We start from the raw sequence: 15,753 nt of genomic DNA on the forward strand, positions 1-15,753 counted from the left end.
GTGATGTGCTGCTACAGACTATCTTAACTGAGATTAATGCGACTGGAATGGCTCATTTAGAATAAGAAGTACTTTTAGTGTTTACTGGCAGCTTCATATCAGGAGCAGCTGTTCCCAAACTTTAATCTTCTGTGGCTTGTTATGATGTGAAATCATCAGCAGACACACACACTGTTAATCACATCAACATGAATGATTTCCAGTTGTGTTTGCACTGATTCACTTTCATCTTTTGGGGATTTACTTGTGATATTTTTGTTGGTTAAAAGCTTGACAGCCACTTCTTTATTTCTGTTCTTTTGTCCTTTTTACAGGATAAAAAGGAGCTGAGGGTGAAAATCAATCAGGAAATTTGGCTTTTCCCACAGCTGTTGATAATTTAGAGTTCAGGAGCGACCTTAGCCTATTGCATCTTAACTAAAGGAGGATTCAGGGTCAAATGGAAGAATGCAGTTGTATATATATTTTTAATATGTGCATTGAAGGACATATCCTGGTCAAAAATCACTCTGAGATTCCTCACATTGTTACTGGAGGCCAAGGTAATGCCATCCAGAGTAAGAATCTGATTACATACCATATGTCTAAGATTTTCAGGGCCGAGTAAAATAACCTCAGTTTTATCTGAATTTAGAAGCAGAAAATTAGAGGTCATCCAGGTCTTTATGTCTTTGACAAATTCCTGCACTTTAACTAATTGGTGTGTGTTATCTGGCTTCATGGATAGATAAAGTTGTGTGTCATCTGCATAGCAGTGAAAGTGTATGCTATGTCTTCTAATGATACTGCCTAAGGGAAGCAGAATTGGTCCTAGCACTGACCCCACTGGAACATTTACATGAACAAATTGACATCTGTTCTTTCATATCTGGTCGAAGTGTAGATGTTGATGTTTTCATGTAGAATCCAGGTCCAGTTAGACTGTCTCTTACAGTGCGAGAAATATCAATCAGGTCTTTATTATTTAATGGATGAATTACATACATGTGTTTCTTTCTAATGTGGTTAGAGCATGGTTGCAAACAGCTACATGACAGCTTCTTACAGTATAAAGTGCAGTCAGGTGATTTGGGACTATAAATCTATCTGTGCTGACATACAGCTAATAAATGAGAATATGAATATGAAGACAGGAAACAAAGAGAGGAAAGAACAACAAAATGAAATGAGTACATGAGATGAGTGAACAAGGACAGGAATGGAGCACTGGAACCTAGGAAAGCAAACAAGTAGCCTTCAAGAAATAAGGAAAAGAAAGAAGGCGAGGAACAGAGGCAAGGATGGGGAAAGACATGAGAATAGAAAGAAGTACTGGAAAGGAAAAGAAATGGTGGTAGTAGTAGTACAAAGGAAGCCAGGATAGAAAAGGAAACAAGCAAAATAAATCAGGGTAGCAAATGAGGAGGGGAAAGAAAGCAAATATAGGAAAGGAGAAAAGAAAAGGAAATAAGGTGAAGGATAAGGGAGAAAGAAGATAGGAATAAAATCAGGACATGAGAAGAGAGAGCTTGTCCTGATTCATTGAGGGATCTTCGATATTACACTGCTCGGCCCGCCTCCCTCTGCTCCTCACTCGCCTCTTTCCTGTCAGTTTGTTCAGCTAACGAGCTCTCGTTTGCATTTGGTACCCGAGGACACGGGCCTGTAACAAGCAATAACGAGCAGCACTTTCAGGAAGACATCTACTGTGATGAAATCTACTCCCCACTGCTGTGGAATCCATTATTGTAAATTTAAATGTTATTAGGAAATAATCAGACAAGAGAGGGTTTTCAGGAAACACTGTTAAATGTTCAGTTTCTATGTCATATGTTAAAACAAGATCTAGAGTGTGATTAAAGTGGTGAGTGGGTTCTTTTACATTTTGAGAGAAGCCAATTGAGCCTAATAACAGATTAAATGCAATGTTGAGGCTGTCATTTTTAGCATCTACATGGATGTTAAAATTACCCACAATAATTATTTTATCTGAGCTGAGCACTAAATCAGATAAAAGGTCTGGGAAATCAGACAGAAACTCAGTGTAAGGCCCAGCTGACTGACAGATGATAACAAATTAGACTGGTTTTTGAATTTTCCAGCTAGGGTGGACAAGGCTAAGCATCAGGCTTTCAAATGAATTAAAAGTCTGTCTTGGTCTCTGGTTGATTAATAAACTGGAGTGGAAGACTGCTGCCACACCCTCTCCTCTGCCTGTGCTTTGAGGATTCTGACAGTAGTTTAAATGAATCAGAATCGTGTTGCTGCTGTAACCTGGTTTCTATAAGGCAGAGCACATTTATTTATTGATCAATTTTTAAAATTACAGTGCATCAATTTTGCCTGCTCTGGCTCCTGGAAGACAATTGACTATGGAGTTTGATCCCCTGCGGGTGTGTCATCAAGTGGTGAAAAACACTTGGAGACAGATGAATGGGTTGGTTATGTACTGGGATGTACAGGGGTCTGGCTAGCTACGGGTTTTTCGAGGGTGTGAAGCAGAGCCTCCAATTCAGTTATCCTAGTCTCCAGAGCTGCAAATAGGCTAAATTTATTACGTAGGGTGACCATATTTTGATTTCCAAAAAAGAGGACACTTGGCTCAGGCATGAAGAACTTGCTTAAAGAAACATAAAATCGGCCCGGGCATTTTGACTAGAGACCTTCCCACCAGGTATTATAGGAAAAACCATAAAGCCTTTGAATGAAAACAAACGCAGTTGTGACAGTGATGTACACTGTCTTGTTGGTATATATATGATTTCTATACATTTTACATCGGATAAAAACTGGTTGTAAGATTCAGATAATTATTTAATAAAAGCTAGACATTTTAAATGAGAATAAGAAAGAAAAGTATTTCTTTGTCCCCCCCTTTCCCTGTTAATGTCCTACCTGGCCCCCTGGCAAAACTTTGCAAGACCTGCCCCTGCACAGTTACCAGCTGTCAGCTACATAGAAAAGGATCCTGGTGTTATTTGTCTCTCAGAAACAGTTCATAACTTCCCTTCAACTCATTCATGTCACCTAAAAGGTAAACCTGTTTCTCCATCACCTGTTCAGCTCTGATGATTCAGTAAGGACATCTCCTGGGTTCATCTTCATGTTTCCCTCTCACCAGATAACCAAACCGACATCATGACCAGCAGCTTTTACAGCTGTGGCTCCAGCAAACATCAGCTGATACTAGAAATTAATATTAAAGCAATTCTAACAACAGCTGATCAACTTTAAACGTGCTTCTGTTGTTTAGCGCGACATCCGCTGGTTTCCTCTTTCTGGCGCAAAGTGGGCGATAAACAAACAAGAGCGAAAAGCCGATCAGCTGATCATTGATCAGTTTCATGATTGAAGGAGCACTACCAAACAACTGAGTTATTTTTACACATCGGCCAGCATCTGGCCAATCCACCACCTTTCATTGTTTATACCGTTACAAAAAAAACAAAAAACATCGGCCCAACGGGCAAATGCCCGGTATGCCCAATGGCCATGTCCAGCTACGGTCGGTAGGAGGGAAATTTCTTTTGCAGTTCGTCTGAAAAGATGCACTTGCGCTTTGGGATCTTTTAAACATCATTAGGCGCGTTGCTGCGCGCTGTCTGTCCCGTCTGTGAGCGCAGAACAAGCGCTCACAAAGCAGCAGTTTGGGGATGACGTCACACACATGGGTCCTCTGTCGGACTACAGGAAAACCTGGACATTTTTATCAATCTCGAAAATCCCCCCGGACGCCCCGGACGGGACGTGAAAAGAGGACATGTCCGGGGAAAAGAGGACCATGTCCGGGGAAAAGAGGACGGTTGGTCACCCTATATTACAAGCACCATTGCTGCTAAAGGAGGCAGAGGATTAACTAAACTTCTGTCACAATGAGCAGTGCAAGACGGACAGGTGAAGAGGCCATGCTGCTAGCGAGTTAGCTATGAGCTAAGCTAAGCTAGCGAATCCCTAAAGAGACAGAGTGAATACTGTGAATATAATTAGCGAGTGAATCAACAGAGAATGTGCTTTGGATAAAGCACGTGAAGATTACACTATGAAACTAGAGAATACATTTCCTGAAGAAAATGCAATGTGAATGCTGACAGCTGAATGATTTGAGTTGAATTTTTATAATTGTTTAATTTTGTACACTGGTGTGGATATTAAATACACCGAATCATTCACCTGAAAGGCAAAGTGCAGAGCTGTTGAAAGTTAAAGTTCACACAGCAGACGAAGTTTCAAAGTTGGATAGTAGCTGAACATCTTTAAAATGTACATTAGAAAAAACTGACTAATAACAAAAGAAAATTTAGAATCAGCAAAAAAATCTGAATGAATATTGAAAGCTCATATTCTTTAAATCACTTGAAGAGTGGAATTATGTATTTTAAATATCTAAACTCAAGAATCTCAAATGAAAAAAACGAATATTTGCAGAATATTTACTGTGTGTGTGAGTGTTTGTGTGTGTGCGAGAGTATCAGCGAGTGAGTGGCATAAAGAGAAAGAAGGGAACTGGCATCAAATGAGCAGGTAAAATAGTTTTAAATCTTTAACTGTTTGGAGTTTTTTTGTGAGTTTTATTTTGAGACTAACTGTGTGATAGTGGGGAGATAAACTATACAGATTAAAAACAGAGACTTTAAATTAGGTTAGATGAGTTGAAATGTGGGAGAATCCACTACAGACATGTAAAGTTTTAGTTCTACTCATCCAGTCAGAAAAGATGATTCTAAAAGTCATCAACTGACTCCAACTGCTCAGATTTGACAAATACACCAATTTGCCTCAGTGCACCTGTTTAAAAACTGCTTCTAAATTCAAGAGCGTAACTCCTATGAAACGTCTTGATGCATCCTCAATCATCCAGGAAAGTAAATCTCCAAAAGTTGAGTGACGAAACGTTTCTCCCACAAAACGCTATGTCCAGATGAACAGATTCAACTTTTGGAGAACTCCTATGAAAATACTTGTTCTATACAACAGTGTGTTTTTCACGTTCCTGGTGTCAAAAATGTGGTCACAGGAGCAACCAACCTAAGTCATGTGTGTCTCCTCCCAGGATCAAACCTGGGATAATTCACTTGTTAGCCTAGTGTGTTAATTTCTGGAGATGGCTACACGCTGACAAAAACCCACCAGCCCATTCAGACGTTCGCTGGGCTAGCATGGATCTATTCTAATAAGTATTCAGCCCCGGGTCACAGAGGAAAACTGAGGATGAAACTGCGTTTGTTTGGTGCTGCCATGTTGGCTTCATATATAGGAAGCACTGACCCTGGATATGTGTGAGGTCCAACCTCCAGATTCAACCTTAATATGAAGCAAAGAGCACAGCCAGCCTATCCTTTCAGAGACACCTGGATCAGTCCTGATGATGTTCCGGCACACTGTGAGGCGTCTGTTTTTCTTCACTGATAGATTACAGCTGCACACACATCCAAACTGACAGCTATCATCAGAATCACTCCACTGTTCCCACTGCTGGTCTCAGAGGCTGAATTATTTCTGAAGTCCTGTGACAGACGCAGTAATAATTTATGTCGTCTGCATGCTGTGAAAACATCATTTATGAAAGCTAATGGATAGAAGATGCTGAAGGCACTAAGGGAACTGAACAAAACCTCAAAGTTTTTTTTTTAAATTTATGTTTATTTCTGCTGTAAAGTTGGACATTTAACATGTGACTCTATGGGGGACCGACTCAATGCTGGAGTCTCTCGTGGTTGTAAGAGGAACTGCAGGTGCTTGTGCATCAGTGCCAGTTTACTTTCTCCTTCCTCTGTCACTTTGTACAGTTTGGATCTTACCCTTTCATTTGTCACCTATCTGCATGCAGCAACAGAAAAACATACACACTCACTGCATTTACTGACCTGCAACACTGCATTTACTACGCTTACACTAAGGTGTTTTTTTGAAAGGACCCTGAGATGTGCCAGTGTGTCTGCTCAGCTGTTTAAAAGAATATCAGTGAGGCAGAAAAGCAGAGCTGTGGGTCTGTGGATATTTCACTGTCTGTAATAACAGTGGAAAGGTCGAAATGAGGCTTAAATTCTCCATCCTGCTCAAATTTCCTTATTCTCTATTCACGGGGTGATCTCACTGTCTTTCCCCACAGGTCTGTAGGATTTTTGCATTTCCTGTGTGTCTGTGAGAGAGAGATCCAACAGGGGAATGTGGGTGATGCTTGGCCTTAGCGTGAACCACAAGGGACCAAGTGCAGCATTTCTATGAGCAGGATTGTCAGAAGCTGTCAAAGAGCTGTGTGAGCAGGTGATCTGTGGAATATAAAGGAGACCTGCTGAGGGCCGGGAGCAAGGACAGAAAACAAGGAAACAGGAAATGGAAGCAAACTATCAGAGGAAGAAAGAGGGGACAAGAAGAGAAAGAGAAACTGAGATTATACCAGAGGGTCTGCTGTGAAGCAATTTATACATGTCCAACTGGCTTAAAAAAAATCTAAAACCCCAGCCAGAGATGGTGGGTGTCCTTCAACGAGGCAGTTCCGCTGACGTCCAGCAGAGGCAGCAATGAGTCAGTCCCCATAGACTCTCATGTTAAAACTTTACATCAGAAATAAACATGTTTCCAGCCTGATACACAAAGTGTTTGGTCTGTATGGATAATTTGTAGATTTCCTCCTTTATAACACCTGTAGGGGGGACAATGTTTTTATAAATCACCTGTTTAAACTGGATTAAAGTTTGAGACCTTAGGGGCGGGGCCTCTTTAACTGTCAGGTCGACAGTATACAGCGCTGTGAGTTTTAAACAAAATTGAAAGTGAAAGTCTTTCTGCCTTCTACACAGCTAATAACTGAGTATTCCTCTGAACCTGACGATAGGAAACAAGGAGAGGAAAGAAATCAACAAAAGGAAATGAGGCAAGGAAACAAGGAGGAGAATGGAGGAGAGGAACTGAGTGAAAAGGACGCAAGGATGGGGAAAACATCAGAATCAGAATACTATATTAATCCCTAAGGAAATTATGTGGTTGCAGTCGCTTCGACAATAAGAACAGTAACAGACTGAACTGAATAAAATAATACATAATATTACAAAGTTTACAAAATATAAGAAATAATGCTAATATATAGAAACAGCTCAATTACAAATATCCAGAATATTACAGAGATTAAATATATTTGAGTAAACTTTGTTATTTTCTCTGGAGTGGGTGTGTGCTTTAGATGGAGGAGCTGTACAGAGATGTCCACAGGTGGGAATGATTTAAGCAAAGGAAACCAGGCTAGGACATAAGGAGAAGAAAGAAACAAGGATAGGAAAGGAGGAGAGGAACCAAAGAGTAAAGAAATAAACACGTAAAGGAAAGTAAAAGAAACTAGAAGCGGAAAGAAGAAAAGGAAAGGAAAGAAAAGCAGAGGTAAATGAAGGAGATGAGAGAAAGTTTAGAGAGGATAGGAAGCAAAAATAGGAAAGGAAGAAATGAGGTGAGGGTTATTCATCAAGGGGTCCTGGATGCAATGCCGCTCGGTCGGCCTCCCTCTGCTCCTCGCTCGCCTCCGTCCTGTCGGTTTGTTCTGCTAACAAGCTCTCTTTTGCGGCTCGTCCCCGAGGACTTGGTCCGCTGTTCGTGCACTTGGACTTCCTGTCACGTGCAGATGCTTCAAGAAACTGACGAGGTGAAAGCGGCAGCAGATAGAGACCTCTAATGGATTCATGCAGAGTGTGACAGGAAGTACAAACGAATTTCAGAGGCTGTCACAACAAACAGTCCTTTTCTGCTGGAGGCTCACAGGAGGACCGCCAGAGGGGAGTGGCGATGATGGAGGCGCCGAGCTCCCTGTTACTTCTCCACTTCTCAGTCTGTGAGCCTCACATGCTGAACGAATGCTCGCCAACCATCAGAGCTCGCTCTGAGGAGTCGCACGCTTGCATTACTGCTGCCATAACCACGTCCAGCCACTATCCACTCACACGGGCTTCATGCTGCCTAAAGAGACCCCACCCACAGCACCAGCAGGGGGCACTGTGGGGCTGTGGGTGCAGTTTCATAGCTCACTGTAAACAGAAACTAAAAGCATGCGTTTCAGGTTGAAGGAAGAATCAGTAAAAACATTACATTAATTCATTTATTCATTCATTCATTTATGATCATGCTCCTCAGGAAGACACAGAGGATCATACACTGTATATAAAAGATGGAAAGAGCCTCTGTCATGTCACTTATTTGTCTACATGTCTCCTTTACATGGAAGGAGCAGAGCAAACAAAGAGAGCAAATGAGAAAAGGAAACCAGTGGGAGAAAAAAAGAAAGAGCTAAGGGAGCTAGAAAAGGACACGAGGAGAGGAAACAAACAGAGTGCAGATGAGTAAAGGAACCAAGGAAATAAAGAAATGCCAATTAACGTGTGGGGAGAGGAGGACATGTTTAGGTCACGGACTGTACATAAAAGGGGCTTTGTGACATCACCAGTCATCAGACTGGTCATTATCACCAGTGAACCAGTCATCATGTGACTGGCTGATGAAAGTTTCAGGTGAGTCCAGGTGTGTAACATGATGTAATGCTGTAACAGGCTCCCTCTGTTTTTGTGAAATGGGTTGCGGCAGATGGTTTCTTCCGCTTAAAAGGCAGTTTTTCCTTCCTACAGTTGCCAAAGCACTTGCTCATAGGGGGTCATGTGATTGTTGGGGTTTTCTTTGTTGTATAACTGTAGGGTCTTTATCTTACAGTATAAAGCCCCTTAAGGCGACTGTTGTTGTGATTTGGCGCTTTATAAATGATGGCGAACCCCTGAGACTAAAGACCTGAACTCTTTTGTGTTTCTGTCTTTAATAAGACAGCCGTTGCCCTAATCGTTGCTACATTTTGTCACATGTCACTGATGCTGCATGGCGGCAGCGGTTGTGTATAGATGCCCTTCCCTGATGAATGCTTGGTCGGCGTGACACGTCAGTTGGCGTGGCGTGAAGCCTGTGTTTACTGCAAAGCTCTCCTAAAGTGTTTGTTTGTTCCTGGCTGTCGCTTTCCAGGTGACCAAACTGTGAATAAAACATAAATGGAGAACACTCGCTGTCAAAGCCGGTCACGGCTCACTCTGAGAGGGCTAACAGGCGTCAGAGTGAAGGTGTGCGCGCGCTCAGACGAACCTCTACGCCGGCGTGTGTCTGCACGCCGCGAGCGTTTGTGTCAGTTGCAGCAAACAGCAGCTTCCAGAGGGCGCAACATGTTTGCTTGAATCAGTGCATGCCTGTGTGGGTCTGTAAGTAGTAAATGGACTGGTTCTTATACAACACTATTCTACTCTGAACACTCAAAACACCTTTTTCTATGCTGTTTCTATTAAACATTCACACATTCATACTCTGATGGATGCATCAGACACACACACACACACACACACACACACACACACACACACAGTTCTTAAAACCAGGAAATATTTTGTAAGTTAGAGTTTGGGACTATTTAAAAACATAAGAATGTAAAAGCGCGATGAGCAGGTGAGCTTCAGTGAGGTTACTTCCTCCTGTGAGGGAGTCGTGACTTCCTGAAACATGCTGTATGAAGTGCTTTGAGTGCTTGAGTGGAGTAGAAAGGTGTTGCTGATTATTTACCATTGACGTGTTGAACACACTGTAATATTTAAGAAAACCCCACAAAGCCCTGCTGGGATCACCTTAGTGACATGACAGCAGTGCAGAGGGCGTCCCGCTGCAGTGTTCAGGTCGTACAGACGGCTCTGTGTGAGACAGGAGCCGTCTGTTATTAAAGACAGTAAGCGGATCCAGGTGTTAGTGATCAGTGATCAGCTGTGAGAGTTTAAAGAGTCATAAGCATGAGTCTGTCTGTTTAAATGATCCACTCATGACAGAGCGACCTGCCGTGGACATTTTGCTGTGATTGGATGTGTGCTTGATGGATGTGTTTGTGTACAGCACCAGCGGTGAGCCATAGTTAACCCACCTCTGGCGATCTGTCCGCTGATGAGAGGTGGGGGGCACCTGGACCCTGAATGGATGACCGTTAGGAGAACAGATGGAACAGATGAATTTACCTGAGTTAACAGGTCCTTGTTCATGTCTATAGAGCAGCTGTTCTGTTAGCTGTGGGTTTAACCAGCACAGACGAAGACTGTGGGCTCAGACCGTCGATCCTTCTGGGCTGCCATGGCGAGCATGTGTGGCTGGTTAGTGACATAACCTGTGACGATCAGCCCTGGCTGCACTGCTCCACCTCTCCACCTGTTCTCCTCTTGCTGAGCAGAAACCACACTCTGCTACCACACAGGCCGCCAACCCTCACACTTCTCACACTGCATTACCACAAGCATTCACTCATTCATCCAACTCACTGAACTCAGGTGTTCCAATCACTTCCACAGCCACAGGTAGACTGCTTCTACCAACACGGCTCCCTCTCAGGAGCTCAGTGAGTTCCAGCGTTGATACTGTGATAGGATGTTACCCGTGCAACAAGTTCGGCCGTGAAATTTCCTCTGCTAAATATTCCACAGTCAGCTGTTTGTGGAATTATAACAGAGTGGAAGTGAGTGGGAATGACAGCAGCTTGGCCATGAAGCAGTAAAACCACAGAGTGGGGTCAGCTGAGGCGCAGCTTCAATCCCATGTGCAGTGGTGTTAGAAATATTAGGTATACTGATTACTGTTAGCATAACCCTACACCGAAAATGAAAAATGAACACGTCTAATGTGAATGAACATAAAAAACCTGTAACAGGGAATAAAATGCGTTTCTAAAATCTGATGCAGTGAGTGAAAGTTAAAAATAACGAAAGGATTGTGAAATTCACACTGATATGTGTGTTAATTAACACATATGTTGTGTAACTATGGAAGTTTTTTAATACCTGTGTAAGTACATAACATCTGAAATTATGTCAAAGATGTAATTTTATAGTGGCTGTGTAACTTGTAGGATTATTGACCAAAACTGGTTAAATGAAAGATAATAACAGAAATGAATATTCATTATTTACATATTCGCAGATTTAATGACTTTGAACAATAAATGTTAAATGCCTGTAAAATTAGATGCTTGCATCATTAAAATTCAGTGAATATCATTGAATATAATTTCACAAAAACCTGTTTTAAAATAAAGTTTATAAGACTGACATTATAAAAATATTTTGTTTCATTATTCAGTTTTTTCTAATATAGAAATATCAGTAGGAGTTAAATCAGGAACCGTTCTGCAGAAACGGAAATGCGGGTGGTGGTGGTGATGCAGTGGTGTTGGGGTGGTGGTGTGGGGTGGGCTCTCTGAGGTAGTAGAGGGAGTGCGTGGAGTTTTCTTTGGATGAGGAGGTGATGACTTTTATCAAATAGGAAAATCAGTGGGAGGAAAACTAAAGATCATCAGCTTCCACAATACACTGGATCTAAATCTATAAGAACAGACATTTCACCTTTTAAGCTGCCGGCACACAACAGCTAGTATTCAGTATTCAGTCAGTCACATCATTACATGTGATTTTATGTGGAGTCATATCTGATACTCGATGAGATCTGTAATTAGCAGAATAACATAATTACAAAAACATCTTCTGGCTGTTTAAAAAAGTTACTTTAAGTTAGAAAACCATTTTAAAAGTAAAGATTTATTAAATATCCAATGGTTTTCTGTACAGCTGATGTCATCAGTAGAACTGTAGATATGTGTAGTTATATACCTGTGTACTGCTTTTACTGAGTATTTGACCTTTTATGGGTGGTATATCATTTTATGACATGAACTATGGATTAAATGTGCAACATGTTTCACATAAACTCTCATAATAAATCAAATAATAACAGTATTTTTCTGTTATTTTAAGCCTGATTAAAATAAGGTTAACAGTGTTCTGTTATGTTCTGTTTAACCCTCCCCAGCCATGCTGGCCCCCCCTCCGGGGTCTCAAACAGACCCTGGAGCCTCCTCTGTTTAACCGTCATGCAGTCAGAGTTACACGAGGTCCAGGTTCAACCTTTGAGTCCTTGGTGTCGGTGTTGTTGGACGTTTCTGTCTCTGTGAAGTCGTGGACGTGCCGGTGAGCTGATGTCTGCCTGTTTATTCAGACTCTCTTTGCACAGCCAATCACAGCAGCCATCTGCAGGCCCAGACAGGCAGTGTGATGGATGGGCCCCCGCTCTATCTTTAGAAGCACTAAGAAGGCCAAAAGCCATATAATTGCAGTCCAATTAACATGGACAGAATGACTAATGTGGACCTACTCCCATTTCCACCTTCTTCTCCTCCCCCTCCATCAACCTCTTCTTTCCTCCCTCACCTTTAATTTTTTCAAACATCCTTTCACTCTCCTCTCTCCGTTCGGTGTGTCTGTGGCTCCTTTGACCTCGTCTTCTACTTCACACTGATAAGCAGGACGAGGCCACAGCTGCTGAATTACCCCAGTGTGTGTCTGTTTGCGGGTTTCTCGTCCTGTTTGCTGCCTCGGCTCTCAGCCTGCTGATTTTGCTATTTCCTCTTGTAAATGCAGATGCTAGTGTCAGGAGTGTCTTTCCCTTGAATAACCACTCAGAGAGTGGGAGTACATGCTGATAACACAAAGGAGTGATAGAAAGTGCTACTGTTTTTTACTTTGGGATAACTGGAAAACCCTCTGACCTGTAAACTGTGTCAGATGACCATGTTAGAAAGATCAGGGGTAATAAACAAATGATGGAATTTGTGGTTTTGCACTCATTTGCATACAGAGGGAGGTTTGGATGTTGGAAGGGGTTTCAGATCGTGACTAAAGCACACAGGGCCCGTTAATCCTGGCTGTGCAGACGGACGCCCACCTGAGACATCGAACTGAATGCTGCTCGCTGATACAGTGAGAGTGAAGCCTTTAGAGTTACTCATATTTCTGCACACTTAATGTGAGTCACACTTACCTGACTTAAACCAGGTCAGCAGAAACCTGTCTTGGATCGCACTTGGGGTTTGTTGTAGCCAAAGAAATTAGAATTTATCTTTCAAAGGAAGCTCATACATTTATTTTTATCACTGCAGTGTTTGAAAAAGGCCAGACTTTTATAATGATCGCATACATGCAAGTTTAACAGCCACTCTGGTTGGTTTGAGCCATGGTTCATAATAAATTTACAGGATTATAGCAGGAGGTTTATAAGGATGCAAAAGCTGGAAAAATTTGTTCCAAACAAGTTAAAAAAGAAATTTGGAAGTGAATGTCCAGTAAAGAGGACTGCACAGCAAGACGGACAATGCTGAAAGACGTGAAACACACACACGGATAAAATCTGTTCTCACGTCTGTTATAAAAGAAACAATGAAACAGACTGCAAAAGAGCAGCTGGATATCGTGCACTTGAACAACATTATGTGTGAAGAAAGGAGAAAAACTCACATATTAGTTCACTGACACCAAAAAGTCTTCCCACCTCCTCCACAGTGCAGAAAGAATGAGGGTTTGGGGTTGGACTCCGAGCAGTCACTGCTGGGAAAAGGAATCCAGATGTGGATGAAAATGTTTTCGGGAGGAAAGTCTGGCAGGTGAAGCTCAGAGAGGGTGGCTGATGTCACAAGCACATGAGGAAATCATCAGCAGACTAGCTGAAGAAGAAATTTCAGGTTCTGGGCCGATTCAGATTCCTGAGATTGTCTGATCTGATGACTGCTGACGCTCCCAGAATGCACTGCTGTCTCTGGACTTCCTGTCTAATCGCACCTCTGCTTCTGAGTTACTGACAGTTTGTGTGCGGACCGGCAGGTATTTGTAGTTTAAGATCTGCTGTGTGACGAACCCTCCTTCAGATGCTTGGGTACATACGCACCTCTGCATTCAACTCTCCCCTGCAACTCAGACATGAGGTGGCAGTGAAAACTCTCAGGTCCATTAATACAGGAGAGCAACTTTCCTAGAGATCTTCTTCGCTGAAACAGAACTACAGAGTCTACGCCCAGCCGTAGAAATATCAGCACATCCTTACAGGGATGAACACACCTCCAGAAGTCATCCAGCTACCTGTGAGCACCTGCTTGGAGAGCCGGAGTGGTGACTCATTGTTCACCTGTACAAATATCATTCGTCACCCTTAGACCCAATCGCACATCGATATTTCAAAGGTCAGTTTTACATTTAGGTGCAGAACAGAGTACAGCACAGAGCTTTAAGACTGTCCTCCAGCAGGTACAAATCATAAGGGTACAGGTAAGTCCCCATAGTGACAGATGTCCTTTTCACATTTGTGGTTTGATCTTTGGATCATCTGCAGCAGGTCCAGAACTCAATTCCGGTCCACATTGCACTCTGTGGCGTTTTCACTCCCTGCTCAACTCAGCTCCGTTCAAGATGCCTGACAAGCTTCTGTGTGGACTGGCAGCTTTTTGATGTTTGTTTGGGCTTCTGTCATTTACGATCAGTCACGCACAGAGCCCTCCTGCAGTTGCTTGGTTACATGTGCAGCTCTGCAGTCATGCAGCTGATGGATGGGAACAGATGTTGATAGATGTGAAGCTCACTGATGAATGATGATGAAACCTTAAAATAGGGTAAATTTGAGGTCTGCTGGGGACTCTGCGTCAGTGTTGTAAGATCACTTCAGCTTTGGATTTTCTTTTGTCACGCTGTCAAAGCCGACTCGTGTTTTGACTTTTAGGGAACAATGAAATAAGCCCGGGTGGTTCCAAATTGAAAGCATGCTTCCTGCATGGCAGCATGGCTGAGTCACCTTCAAACGTGCACAAAGAGGGAATCTAATTCTTCATTCAGCACAGAGGGAGAGAGCTCCGGGGTAATTATCAGTGTGCCTGGCTGTCTCTTCCTCAGTGAGGTGGATGTTCATGATGGATCAAATGGGCTCTGTGAAGCATCATTTGTTCTGTTTGGAAAAGGGCATGAATATGACGGTCAGCAGTAACTTTCTCACCCCAGTGCCTCAGATACTTTGCTGAGAGCGATGCGCTCTTTTTCAGGAAGGACCTGGTTTTCAGACACATTCACACATGTGAAAGCTGCTCGAGACAAAAGAGCACTTCAAGCTATAACGGTGTAACGAACAGTGACAACCTGAGAGCGAGAGGGCAGAGCTGGCCTCAAGGTTAGGAAAGAGACGGGCAGGTCGAGGTTTGATCGGCAGGAAGAATGTGGGAGGTACAGTGAAAGGAAGGGCAGCGTCTTCCTCAGGGGCTAAAGGGGCTAAAGGTTGTGTTCAAACCCCTCTTAACCCAAAGAACCCAAAGAAGTGCTTTCTACTCAGACAGCCGATCAAACTGACCTCTGACACACGACTCCCTCTCACAGTTTGGACGTTGGTTTAAATGTTGGTTTGAACTTTGTTTTTTGTTTTTTTGGGTGAATTTGTTTGTTGGTGTTTCTTTAGAGGCTCATTTAAAAAAGTTGCCATGCTGTGGAGTCTTGTTGGAACTATGAATTGAGTCAAACCTTCCAGACCAGCTGGAGGATTTCTGCTTTGATGGCTCATCAAAGAGCTGGATTTGTGTCACTGAGTCTTGCATGATTGTTTTCTTAAGTTTTCTACCTGCTTGTTTAGACTCTAAACCACAAAGGTACATGGGGCAGAAATGGGGCCTCTGACATCATTGGTTTGTCCAGTTTGTTCAGTCAGTTGTCTGGTTGTGTCCTGTATGCTGAGCTGAACCTTAAACACTGCTACTCCATGTCTACAAACTATAAATCAGAGCAGAGCAGTGAGGAAAGTCTCACTGCTCTGCAGCTTCTGGGCTTTTATTTTGAAGCTCCTGTGTGAATGAATGGAGAAAAAGCCACGGCATTGCTCAGCATGACATGAAAACTGCATGAACAGAATCATCAGTCAAATCTGATAAAA

The sequence above is a fragment of the Oreochromis aureus genome, linkage group 7 (genome assembly GCF_013358895.1).
Source record: "Oreochromis aureus strain Israel breed Guangdong linkage group 7, ZZ_aureus, whole genome shotgun sequence".
Taxonomy (NCBI): domain Eukaryota; kingdom Metazoa; phylum Chordata; class Actinopteri; order Cichliformes; family Cichlidae; genus Oreochromis; species Oreochromis aureus.